The sequence below is a fragment of the Thalia democratica genome, chromosome 3 (assembly GCF_965202585.1).
Source record: "Thalia democratica chromosome 3, ktThaDemo2.hap1.1, whole genome shotgun sequence".
Lineage (NCBI taxonomy): Eukaryota > Metazoa > Chordata > Thaliacea > Salpida > Salpidae > Thalia > Thalia democratica.
In genome coordinates, this window is record NC_139167.1 from 79,064,313 (window position 1) to 79,078,409 (window position 14,097).

The 14,097-nt window shown below is 26.3% G+C and overlaps 1 protein-coding gene across 1 annotated transcript in view; it reads left to right on the plus strand.

The window, feature by feature from the left end:
• The window catches only part of LOC145832581 (polyubiquitin-B-like), a 388,933-nt gene that overhangs the window by 124,907 nt on the left and 249,929 nt on the right, over nt 1-14,097 (plus strand). The window lies entirely within an intron of this gene.

Genomic DNA, 14,097 nt, shown 5'->3' on the forward strand with positions numbered 1-14,097 from the left:
ATTTCCATAAGTTTATTAAATTTAAGGTTTAGACTTAAAAACTTGGATAAGATTGATTAGAGTAGTGGTTTTTCCTTAAATGGCAATCTTAAATTTAGTCCAAAAAATATGTAGAGTTTTAACAGGCATTCCGTGTGTAGGTAAAAGTCATTTATAAGGACAAAATTAATGATACAAAACTTTTTTGTGTCTGACTAAAGCTAAAGCCAATACAATATTAAAGTACCACTAAAACTAAAACTGCGGCCCGCAAAGATTTTAAACATTTAACTACTATAAGTTGAAAACATATTCTTAAAAGCGAAATGGTAATTTTACAAGCATTGATATAAAAATCTACAACCATAATAAAAAAAAAAGAGTATAGCTTGTTTATTAAAATGAATTAACTTTTTTGGTTGAATCTTAGTTTAAGGCTAGAAACTGTGTTAAGTAGTATAACAACATTGTAAAGATATAGTAAATCTACGTTATTTTGTTTTTTAATTTAAAAAAGTTTTATGATGAAAAAAGTCTACATATATATGGTATATTTTTCGTGCCAAATTTAAACTTTACTACTTAAAATTATTTTTTTTTTAAATTCCAGGACTTTTAGTAATTTTCGTTCAAAATTCCACATATTTCTGAAGATTTCTCAAATTCAAGGTTTTTAAAGGATTCAAGGTTAAGTGGCCATCCTGCTATATGTAAACAAACACTAGTTGAGAATATATAATAAAAACGAAAATTCTTTTTTATACAGGTTGAACTGTATCAGTGAAACACATTTTGTAAATGTTTTAATAATGTTGAAATTCGATACAATAATTTAGATACTTAAACAGTTGTAACAGCGAAAATGCATACGACATTTGGTTAAGGAAAATAAAATTGAGTAACAGGGATGCTGCTTTTTGAGTCAAAAAATTGTCCTGAGTGACCTTAAAGTGGGTAGGTGTCAAATTCGCACGAGCGGACAAACTTTTCATGAGGCTAAAACAAACGAAGGGAATAAACTGCACGAAAGCACTTTTGCACGAGGGGACGTAATTCCATAAATAGACATTTTTTCAGTTGAATTTTTCATTTGTTTATTTTTTATAACTTAACTTTTCTTTTAATTTTTACTATCACTGTTACCCCTAACCTTTACCATCGATCTGTAGCTTTCTTTTTTCTTCTTCTTAATTAATTTTTTTTTATTCATTCATTTTTATTGTTTTTTGTTTAATAATTTTTTTTAGTATGAAATTTATCAAATTGAGTTGTTAAAGCAAACAATTATTTACCTGACAAATATCCTTCAGATCGTTCAGCTGATCCACGATATCACTCCTCATCGTGTTTTGCTTGCCCTGCTCATCTTGATTTCGTTCAGCTTCCTCGCTGCTTCCACCTGGTTGGCGTCTGTTCCCTTCTCGAGTGAACTTCTTCTCGGGTTGCTTCACCTCGCCCTTCGCCGTCACCCGCGTCTAAACTTCATCCTTTGCTGCCTTCACCTGGTGTTTGAATTTATAATAAAATTTAAGAATTTTTGAAAGTATTATAGCTGCAAAGGTTTTAAGTTAGATCAATTAATTTCTATAGGCGTAGACTTCATCCTGTAGTGTAGCCAAAAATGTGTATTTGCTATTTTGAAATGCGTAAAATGACTGTTTATGCACGGTCTCAAAATAAAGTATTATTTATAATTATTACTTTGGGCTTCTTGTCTCTTTTCTTTTTCAAAAATTAAGTTTTATTGTACTGAAATCCCGAAATAATTAATTTAAATTCAACAAGAAAGCACAACATAGTTCGTATAAACTCATGGTCTAATTAAATCTTAAAGGCGAGTGAATACATCAGAACACACTTTCTTCAGCAGCTTTACATTCAAAATCATTTAGTATGAATGATTGTGCTGTGAATTGTTTTAAAAAGAAGCTGTTATAAAAGTTTTTGTTTGAAGTACAGTTGTTTTTTTTTGGTGCTATCAGTCTTAATTTGTAAAGAGTAAGAAAAAAGATACGATTTACGAGAAATTTCGTGCTTACAATAGATGTTTTAGGGTTTGTGAATATTAGTGAAAAAAACTCAAGACACAATTTACGGACTATTTGAAACTTAAACTAGATATTCTAGGATTTAAACCGAAAATTTGATAAAATGGAAAGTGATATAAACTCTTCGGGAAATAACTATAAAATGACACAAGAATTTTACATTACACATTCTGGAGTTTTAAAGAAAAAAAAGTCTTAAGTAGAATTTACCAGATATTTAAAAATTACATTAGAAATCATTGGCTTGGCAATTTTAAAAGCTTACACCATACACCAGATATTTTCGGTATAAATATTATAACTAAAAACAAGTCGAGTTTTAAACATAAATTGTATACCTTAAGTTAAAGTGGCATTTTTTATAAAAGAATATTGAATATAAAACTTTTAAGAATTATACATTAAACAACCTAACAAAAATACATAAACTAAAAAGCAGAATTTTAAAATTATAAGTACAACAATTGCTAGAATACCTACACTAATACAATTTTACAAACAAAACAGAAAAAAGATTGTTAAACCAAACTTCCGTCTGTAATATACCACAAAAATTAAGTAGATAAATCTATCTTAAGTATAAAATCAAATTCTACATAATTAATTTCAAATTAACAAGAATCTAAATAACTGGCTAAAAAAATTACAAATTTAAACCGTGCTATAGACTTCTTAAGCTCGAAATGGTAAAATATTTACCAAGCATTGCCGAAAACGAATTAATAGAAGCATTAAAACTTGCAAAAAAACCTTACTGAAAATATACAACTAAGTTAAGTTTGTTAAACATTATTGTGAAAAATAATTATAGTCTATTGTAACACGACCTGTAAAAAAAACAAATTCAGATAACCTTTTCAATATAACAAGGTTGCCTTAGATCGAGCGGATAATTCTTAGCTAAAACCGATTCAAAAATATGTATCTAAAGACTTAAAAGACTTTAATTTATTGCGAAAATTCAATTAGACCTTAAAAAGTGTAAAGTGAAAAGGCAAAACTTTATCAAAAATAAAATCAGATTAATGCATTCTGTGGTGATGACTAACTTTCTTATTAAAAGCGTGTTTATATTAATTTCCTGACTTTTTTTACCATCATTATTTCCTGAATTTCGTCTTTTTTAATCGCTTTTGTTTGGATTTCGTTAATTTTGGCATTTTTAAACCTTTTTTTGGACTTTAGTTTTTGTTTTGGCAATCTTAATACAAGCTTTAATTCCTACAATGTTGTGCTAAAGTCCACAATTTATTATACTTTTATTTATCAAACGAAACAAGTTAAAAAAAATTTTATCGGCTTTGGTCTTTATAGGGATGACCGCTTAAGAACTTAAGATGCAAGATTAGCAAAAAAATTGCTCACACTGCCAGCCTGACGAATACCCTTCAGTTCGTTCAGATGATCCACGATACGAAAACTATTAAATAGTTAGAGCAAACAATTATTTACCTGACAAATATCCTTCAGTTCGTTTAGCTGATCTACGATATTACTCCTCATCGTGTTTTGCTTGCCCTGCTCATCTTGATTTCGTTCAGCTTCCTCGCTGCTTCCACCTGGTAGGCGTCTGTTCCCTTCTCGAGAGAACTTCTTTTCGGGCTGCTTCACCTCGCCCTTCGCCGTCACCCGCGACCAAACTTCATCATTCGCTGCCTTCACCTGGTGTTTGAATTTATAATAAAATGTATGAACTTTTAAAAGTGTTTTAGCTGCAAAGGTTTTAATTTAGATCAATTAATTTCTATAGGCGTAGACTTCATCCTGTAGTGTAGCCATAAAATATGTATTTGCTATTTTGTAATGCGTAAAATGTCATTTTATGCCTTCTTGAAACACAATTATGACATAATAAGTATATTAGTTTATATATTTAGAATATACTGGTCATTAATATAATTTGTATTAGCTATAAATGGAACTGTTTTATTATATCAAAACTATTTGTAACACCAGGTTATATCAAAAAATTAATTAGTTACAAAATAATTGTTGTTCAAAGTCCTTTTTAGTTATAGTTTGCTAAATGTTTGTTATGAACTTTAATAACAAACGCATAACAATACAATTAAAACAATGATTATTTTAAAGTTGAATAATCTTTAAACAAATGAAAAATAAAATTTTTTTACTATTATTTTTTTAATGCCACTACCACGTTACTTGTCCATTAACTTACATATCCAATATATATTATTATTTTAAACCTTTCCATATAAATATAGTTTTAAGATAAAAATAATTAGCTTAGTTAGTTTTGTTATCTACAGTATTACCTTAATTATATGATTTTTACAGATTGAAAACCAAAGTAGTTTCTAAACAACAGTAATTTTTTGATATATTTCTAGACATGTAAATTTACAAAGAAGATAAAACTGCTTGTAGATTTAAATTTAATTTAAATTCATACTACTTATTGAAACATAATAAAAGACTACATTAATCATAATTGTAGGAATTTGAACTGATATGTACTTCATTTCATTAGTGAATGTAAGTAAGAACTCGATAAATAAAATAAATTTTACGACAAGCTGAATTAATGAGTTGCCAGTTTTAAAGCAACAAATTTTTCTATGCTTATATAATAATCTACTTTTATACAAACAAAAAATTGGTGCAAATTGTTAATATAATATACCAACTTGTATTTTTACAAACAAATAAATGTATTGATACTTACAAATAACAAAAACCACTTGCTATTTAGTTTACTTTATAATAACCTTATAAAGTATTCAATAAAAAAAAGAAACAGCAAACCTTCGTCGCCAATATCAGAGTCTTAATCACTCGAAGACGGCCAGTCATGAAATTGCTGCCAGTACTTACTTCTGCACCTACTAGCTGGATGGCTTCTTAACTGGTTCGTTTTCGTCGCTCGAATCGTCAGTTGATTCCTTTTATCGATGAAGAGCTGGCAGTTGCTACCTTCTTGGTTGCTATATAATATAATTGATTCTTAATTTGGCCTTTATCACAACTGTTATTTTGCTTTTTACTTGTGGACCAAACGATTTTATTTCTGTGGCAATAAATATATTCAACTAAAATTAATTTCTACACATTTCTTTTCAGGAGACCTTTCTGATTAAAAACAAGGGGTGCACGACTATTCAAATTTCAATTATTAAAATTTCTAAAAAGGTTTAAAGGGCAACAATTAAAAAAATAATGTTTTTAAGAAAAATATGAACAAGACATTTAAGTCTTATTAATATCTACAAGTCATTTTACCCTTTTTTGCAAAACTTTAAATGTTTTTTGAAATACGGCTAACTTAAGTTTTAAAATTTACAAATTTATAGTAACTATTTAATATCTCAAAAGACTTTTCAAACTTTACAAACAAGATTAAACAGCTTATTTATTTTAATAAGACCAACATACAGATTTTTATTTAATTTAAATATTTTTTACTTATTGAGCCATATTAATTGTCTTAATTTTACTTATTGTCTCTTAAATAACTATTTTAAGAATTTGACTTTAAACTTGAACTCTTATGTAACTAAAAACCAGAAACTTTTATTATTCAAAGTTACTGCACATAAAACAAAGCTATTTTAATTTGTATGTATAAATATCGAAATATTTAATAAGTTAAGAAGAGAATTTCCAAAGTTCTTTAGTAGTACAACAACAAAAAAAATTACTTAAACTATATGCAGTAACTTTTCCAAAGTCAAATATTTTATTGTAGATAAGACTTCATACTCACTAAATGTTTTGAGTAAAACATTATAAGAGATTTCAAAATATCAAAAAATTATCTAGCATGTTGTTGCACCAATATAAAGCTGAAATTATATAGTTAGCCTTACATTCATTCATATTTATATTCTATGTCAGTTTTTTCCAGAAGTGTTTTAATTAATGAAAATGCCAAAAAATGCATAACACACTTTATAGCCTTTAGCAATTACGAAGTATACAATATAATTAATAATAATATATATGTATCACTAAACAAAAAACTGTTTTTTCGCTTAATGTTCAATTATGGTAGGAATGAGCTTAATACATAAAACTTAAAGCGATGTGTTGTTAAACAAAAACCATTGGATATAAGTTTTGTTGGTTTATATCAAATAAATCTTATATGTTTATGTATTTAAATAGCTAAGCTTGTTTACAAAAAAATATCTTTTTAGACTTTTAAAAACATTGATTTTTAATCTAAAATTATAGTTATAATTAATCTAATATGTTAACGAAGCTAATAATTAACTACTATCTATAACAAAGCTAACTATAAAGTTTCAGTTTGATATTGGTGTGACATCATGCTACGTATTTACAAAAATATATATATTATTAGAGAAATTCAACTTTAGATGATAGTTTTAACAGACCATATATTTAATTGATAAATTAGGATTTTTAAAAATGTACCTTAAGAAAAAATTATTATTTTATGTAGCTAAGAAATATTAAATCTACTTATGAAATGAGATTAAAAAAATTTTCTAGTAATTTTAAAAACCTCTTTGGACCAAACCTTAAAAATGTTTTAAACTTAATATAAAGGCTCTGTAGGTAAAAATATTTACATAATAATGAAATTGTTTAAATATTGTTATAATACATAAATTACACGACTCTGAACTGTAGGAACTTGAAATGTTGTGGACTTCATTTAATCAGTGGATGTAAATAAAATTCGATATGGAAATGAAACAATGAAAATGAATTGACACTACAGTAGCGTTTAAAGACTTGAATATATTAAAATTAAAAAAAAAAATTAATTAATAAATAATAATATTTATAACTCTAATGATAAGCTGAAATAATGAGTTGCAAGTAATTTAAAGTAATGATTTTTCTTAATGGTTATAAAGTTATCTACTTTAGATAGCCAACATTTTTGGGTTCACCTTGGTTTTAACAAGTTGATCTTATTTGATAAAGTTTTATCTGAACTATCAGAAATTTTTGAGCGCTTGAAAAAATTTGAAGTAATTTTTGAGATATGAGCGATCAAAGTTGGTGACCTCAATAGGTTCCAATGGAAAGGGCAAACTAAAAAAACTAAAAAAAAACATTTCACTAATAATATATCTCCTCCTTTATTATCTGAGCAATCTTTTACAATTTTACACAGAAAGTCTATTATTAAATTTTAAAAAGATTGACTGCAGGAATTTGTTTTAATTTTGAAATATAAAACTTTTATTGATTAAAAACCACCTACTTTTTTGCTTTTTTTGTTTAAAATTTTAGTTTATAATATTTTTAAAATTGCAATGCTAAAAAACTATATAAAAAACGTTTCCTGAAAGTCTGAGGTCTCTTATTAAACAAATGAAGGAGAAGATAGATTTTTAGTGATTTTTTTAATTTTACAGAAACTAACAGTAAAAAACCTGCAAATTTTTTTATAAAAGTTACAATATCTCAAAAGTAAAATGAGATTTTCTTTGTTCTACAAAAAATGGCTTATAGTATGGACTTAATGCTTACAATAAAGATCCAATGTTATTTTTATTTAAAAAAATGTTAGACCTCTATTCCCTTATGTGACTTGAGTATCTGAAACTCTATTAAAATATCTTAGATCTTTAATTTGAGGGGCTATTTTAATATTTTAAGGATTAGTCATTAGTAGAGGGTTACCAAAGTTTTTCAGTAAACTATTCAAGGTTTTTAAAAATTTCTTCTAGGTTTTAAAATAAAAATTTTCGGGTACATTTTTGAATAACATCAAATTAGAGATAAGAAATTGTCTTAATTAGTATAAAAACACTAAAAAGATATTGTAAAGCTAGTTTAAATGTGTTTTGTAACAAAATAAAAAATTTACTTTCAAAAAACTTAATCTTCATGACAGATTTTTTGTATCAAATCAAAATTCCAATACTTTACATGTTGAATATTCAAAGAATTGTTATTTAGAATCATAATAGTTTAAGTATATATTCTATAAACATTACTATACAAATTATTTAAAATTAAAATTTTAATTACTTTAAATTAGTAACTACAAAACTCCCAACCATTAGAATAATAGTATCATTAATACTAAGCATTTAACAACAATCTTGCAAAGTATTGCTTGTTTAAATAAAGTATATTTAAATCACATATAAAACTGTTTGCATACAATTTTTTTTAAATGCAGCTTTATGAGATACCAATAAATAGTGTAAAATTTTCAAGGTAAGATCTTCTTTTCACAAAAATCAGCCTCTGATTTAAATAAAAAATACTTAAATAGTCTTAGTTTTTTTATTCAAAGAAAAAAAAAAAACAAGCCTGATTTCAGCATATAAGCTGTTTTATTTTTACTAATCTGAGTCTCAAACATAACTCTCTAGCCTAAGTTAGTCTTAAGAATCTTCCTAAAACCTAAAATGAGTTCTTGTAAAAGGGTGGCCACACTTTGAGTCACAAAAACAACTGTCCTGATTGGCTTAAAACTGTCCTGATTCATCCTGAGTTTTTTCCAAACCTTCATACAAAAACTAATAAGAATTTAAAATTAATAAAAAACAAGTTCTTGAAAAAAATTGTTATAAAATAGCATCATTTTGAAAATAAATCTCTATTAAACCTAGAAAAATGGTCTGGCCTTAGATTATTTAAAAATAAAACCTAAAATTATCCTTATTTTTTAATTAAGAAACAGAGTCAGCCTAACTTTAAAAATCAAATTCAAAAACCTGAGCTACCCTGAGTAATTCTGAGAATTTAAAATTCTTCAAAATATCTGATTGAGTGGCAATATTATAATTTTCTCAAATTTGTGTTACTTACATTAGAACACTATACTTTAATTGTAAACACAATATACAATATTATAAAAATTTTAACAACTCACATTAGGTTTATAAAAATGATTATAGTTAGCTTAGTTACTTACATATAAAGCATAACTCTTACCTTGAGGAGAACTTCTTTTTGATTGTTTATCTTATCATTGTGGCTCAAAAGGTTTTACAGAAAATATTAGAGCATTGCGCGCGAAAGTAAGTATTAAGTAATTTTTTTAAATAGAAAACCAGGGACAAAATCGTTTAATAAATACCAATGTTTTTTAAAATGTTTCTAATTTAACTCACAACTTACAAGTTAATAAAAATTTATACTTTTCATACTATATATTTTTTTAAAGTTTTCAACAATAGTTTTCACAAGTTGTTACAACAATTAAAACCATACATTCTCTAATAACGAAGACTCAATTTGTAGTTTACTGTTAAACAAATACTACGAAAAAAAGTTAAGTACGAATAGCTGTGTACTTAAACATCACATTTTTATACTCGCTTTCTTAATTATTTTCAATCCGTAAACTAATAATTAATTTTAGTAATCTCTAAATTAAATTCTTTTTTAAAACCCTAAATAAATTCGGAATAAAATAAATATTTTATACACTTCGTTTATAAATTAACGCAACGAACTATTACAATTATATTTATATTTTGTCTTAAAGTGTCTAATTGTTTTAAATTACTTAGTCTATATCGTTTTTTCTATAGGTTTTTGTTTATAAATACAGTAAAATACTTTTTAAAAAGCTTTAATCAGTTTTCAACGTGCTAATAAAATTAAAAAATTATAATTACACAAAACAAAATTTATATAACATTGGTTGTACTTTATTTTTTTTACTTTAACTAACATTTTGCTGTTTCTTGAACTTTTTTATTTACTCAATACTATAATAAATAAACTTTAGATTAATAACAAATTCATATTGCAGTATATTACAGTCGTTTTTGTTTTTTTGTTCTAAAACATAAAATATATGCTTGAATTTTATTTTTTAGGGGTTTCAGTTAGTCTGAGAAATTCAATTAGTATAATTTTGGGTTGAATTTAAAAAAACTGAAAAGATAATTAGTTTTAGTTTTTATAATATTATTACTCCATATATCTAGTTCGACCAGATTCTGACCCACTGTGTAATAATTGGTCAAAAAAATTTTAACCTAAAACTTGTAGTACTTGTAAAATCATTAAAGTATAATTATTACCATCGTTTTTTTATCATAATAAGTTGTAGTCCTCAATGCTTTGCTTCAAAGTTTATATGATAGTTTGTAAAATATAGCTCAATGTATTTATACAAATTTTAATAAAACTTGTATAACAGCTTAAGTTTATTTTATTGATGTGAAATGCCAGAGCTTTAGTAAAGTTTTAGTATGAGACTAATTTCTAATTAAGCTTTATGTTTTATATGATTTACACAGTTTAATTTAAGCTATAAAATTAAGACTGAGTTTTTTAAATACTACTTTTAAACAATTAACTTTTATAGAAAAAAAAGTTATTTTTAAGCATATTAATAGAAACTAATTAATATAAGTAATTGAACCTATCGATTTCAATGGTTCTTGACTATTATTTTTTTTATTAATCCTAAACCGATTTTTGTAGAATTTTATATTTAATCAGTTAAATTGAAGTTTATTTACTGAAAACAATTTTAAACGTGGCAAATTATTTAAGTGAAATTATTAGTACAAACTTGTAAAATAAGATAAAAACAGTCCTAAGAGTATAATTACGACTATAAATATTTGAAATTTTAAAAGAGCGAATAAGATAATGATTTGGAACAAAGTTTTATAAAAGTACACGCTTTAGACAATTTTTGTACTTTTAAAACTTAAACTTTATAATAAAAAAGAAAATTTATACACAAACTCATAACAAAATTTTTGATAATTTTACAAAGCATAGTTTTAATACATAATAAACATATATAACTATATTATATACTGGAAAACTAAACTGAAACGCATTGGATAAGAAGCAAACTATTTAAAGCTGACTGTTTCGTAAAACTTTTGCTTTGCATTTTATCAGAAAACCAATTTGTAAAACAATAATACTATGTAAACATATGGCAATTAAAAAATTCCAATTGTTCAGATTTTGATAGTCAATCCCACAAGGTTTGTTGTATATATAAGTAAGCTGCAAACTATCCTAACTATAAATAACGTAGTATATTTTTCTTCAATATTTCTTTTCTTTTAGTGTTTTAGTTCTAATGATTTGTAAGCAGTTAGTAAACAAACATCTTGCTGAAAATACAAACAACTAAATATGCTAAAAGAAATACAATCCAAAAACTTTCATTTCTAACATGATACAGAGTTAACTCATTTGTTATAACTAAAATTTTTTCAATTGTTCATTTTACATACTGTGATTGAAACGGTTAAGTGATGTTTTGATTTATTTCATCCACATAAACACAGCTTACCAGTTAGTATACTTTTTAAAACATATTAATCTTTGTTGAAGAACTACTTAGAAGAGGAGTTGTAAAAATGCGCCCTGCGAAAGATGATTGTACGGTTTTATTAATTTCATTATAAGTGCTCGCAAGCTAGTAAAACTTTCAAAAACTTTGGATTTTCAAGGTTTAGTATGAAGAGTTAAAAAAATAGTTCAACTTACGGGATGATTAACACTTACTAAAACTTGTAATACTAAGTTTCAAACGAGATACTTTACGATTTGTCATGAATGATTTAACAAAAAGTCTTTTTATAACTAAACTAAAAACTGTCTCCCGAGAACATTTCAATGTCGAAATTTTTCCTGCGACTATCAAGTCCCTGCTGACTCCTAATTTAAACGATATTTAATATAAAATTTCTAAGTTTTTTTTTTATCCTTCTATGTGTATTAATTTAAAATATATATTTGATTACTTACAAAATTATAGAATCTGGTTTAAATTTAATTCATAACTCAGAAAATTTTAAACAGGGTTTTAAATATATTTTTTTATTGATACTTAGATGGTAAGATTTGCTTTAAATAACCATAGATTTCAAAACGTTCAATATGAATTTACTAAATTATATTTTAATGCTGTTAAATAACTCTCAGACTGCAAGTACTTTAGTTTAAAAATATGCACGAAAAATATATACTAAGATTAACTTGTGTAGATAGTTTTGTATAAATTTAAAATGAATTTACACTAAATATAACTATAACTAAAATAAATCACTATTTTCACCTTGAAGGCTGTTAAATTTTTGGCTTTTAGTCACTATTTTATTCTTATACTTTTGGTCGGTTTACTTATCGTGTAGTTAAAAACAATGACAACTCAGTATAAATTTTGCAAACACAGCTTGCAAACTAAAAAGAAAAGTAACAAGAGTTACAAAAAGACTTTTCAGGTTCAAAATAAAATTAAAACAAAAGCCTGCACTGCATCTAAAGAGGTGTTGTAATATTACATTTAATAAATATAGGTCGATAAAAAATGCAGTATAATTATGAAGACAAAACAATTTTTTTTAATTTTAGTCATATGCTATATCTTTTGTTTAAGTTCAGAGTACATATGTTTTTTTAATTTTCTAGTAGTAAAAACTTAAAACTTACTATTAAATTTAGCTTACTTTGAAAATATTAACATGCCTAACTTATTTCGATAGAAAAAAAATTTGAAACCTAGTTTAAGGTAATTGTGTCAAAAAAATTAAGTAAGATGTTAAAACTACTTACTTTTTTATATAGTTTTTAGGCCATTAATGACTGGAATTTACAAAGTATATTTTAATGTAGTGTAAAGGAAGAATAAGCATGATTTCTTTTGAGATGGTGTAAAAATCTAAGGCTAAAAGTTTTTCAGGTCAACTATGATTGTCTCAGGTGTTTAATTTTAAGTAGCTAAGGCTAAAATTTTGAATTGTTAAAATTCACGCTAGTTGTTTCATATGTCTTAAAATCTAATTCAATAATTTGATAAGATAATTTGATGCTTATTTAAATTCCTGTAGTTTAAAAAAAAAACAGATTTTACCCTAAAAAAAAAACTTATCAAAAAAAAAAAAAATCAATTAAAAAAAATTAGATAGAATAAATTAAACTATAAATTATTATTTTCAAATATTTTTAATTCTATTAATAACAAACCGATCATTCGTAGTATTTAAGAACCATTTATTACGTAAAGTTTAATTTTTATTAAACAGGAACAAAAAACTATTATATTTGATTTTAATCAGTTGTCTCCTGTAAAAAACCTTATTTTTTATTCATAAGTATTAGAAAATAGTTAAATTTTTAAAACCTAATTAAGTTTTGTTTAAAAAAAAAATAAAACTTTAAAAACATCGCTATACTCGTATTATCAACTTAAAAGTGAACATTACATTTAAAACTATTAAGTTTATAAAATCAGCTATCATATTAAAATTACACATTTTTTTGCAATTAAAAATATACGTTCTAAACCTAAAAAAGTAAATTCACAACGACAATGATTTTGAGAAATAAAAACTTGTTTTCTTAGTTTTTTTGTTGTGAATTGACTTTTTTACACCAACTAGAAAGTTTTCTTTTAAACGAAGGTACCTTTACACAACAATAGTTTCTATAATCATATGTTTCGTCAATATCTTCGTATTTCCACAGACAATCTTCGTCAAGATCGTAGCAAAATACAGAATCTTCGTGCGGAAACAGATAAATTTTCCTTTTAAAGCACAACACTTTGTTAATAGGAAAATCATCGTCGTTGGTGAAGAAAACAAATTCTTTAAAAGTGGTGTCGTACACCTCGCACGGTATCGTGCAATCTCCAACTACAAACATTTTGTTGGTGGCAACAATCAGGCTGTGATCACTCCTTGCGTGTATCATGTCGGGCATTGCCGACCATTCATCGCCGAAAACGTCGTACGCCTCAACGCTTTTCAGCATGCGACCCGAAACACCACCCGAAACACCACCCGAAACCACCACCTTTCCCCGAAAAACCACGCAGGCGGAACGGCGTCTCGCGCTTTCCATTGCGCGCACTTCTTTGAACCCGTCGTCGTTGAAATAGCAGCAGGAGTTGGTGGCGTTTCCAAGCCAGCTGCCTCCTCCGACCACGAAGATTCTATCAATAAAGGAGCAAGCGCACGTTCCGATCCGGCCGTCGATCATGTCGAAGTTCAGCTCGCTCCACGTCCCGGTCGCGCGCGAGTACTTGTGAATTGACGTCGTGCGCCCGGAGCTGTCCTCACCGCCGATCAAGTAAACGTCGCCTTTCAAATACACGGCGATTGAACCGCACCGTCCCGCAATCATCGAA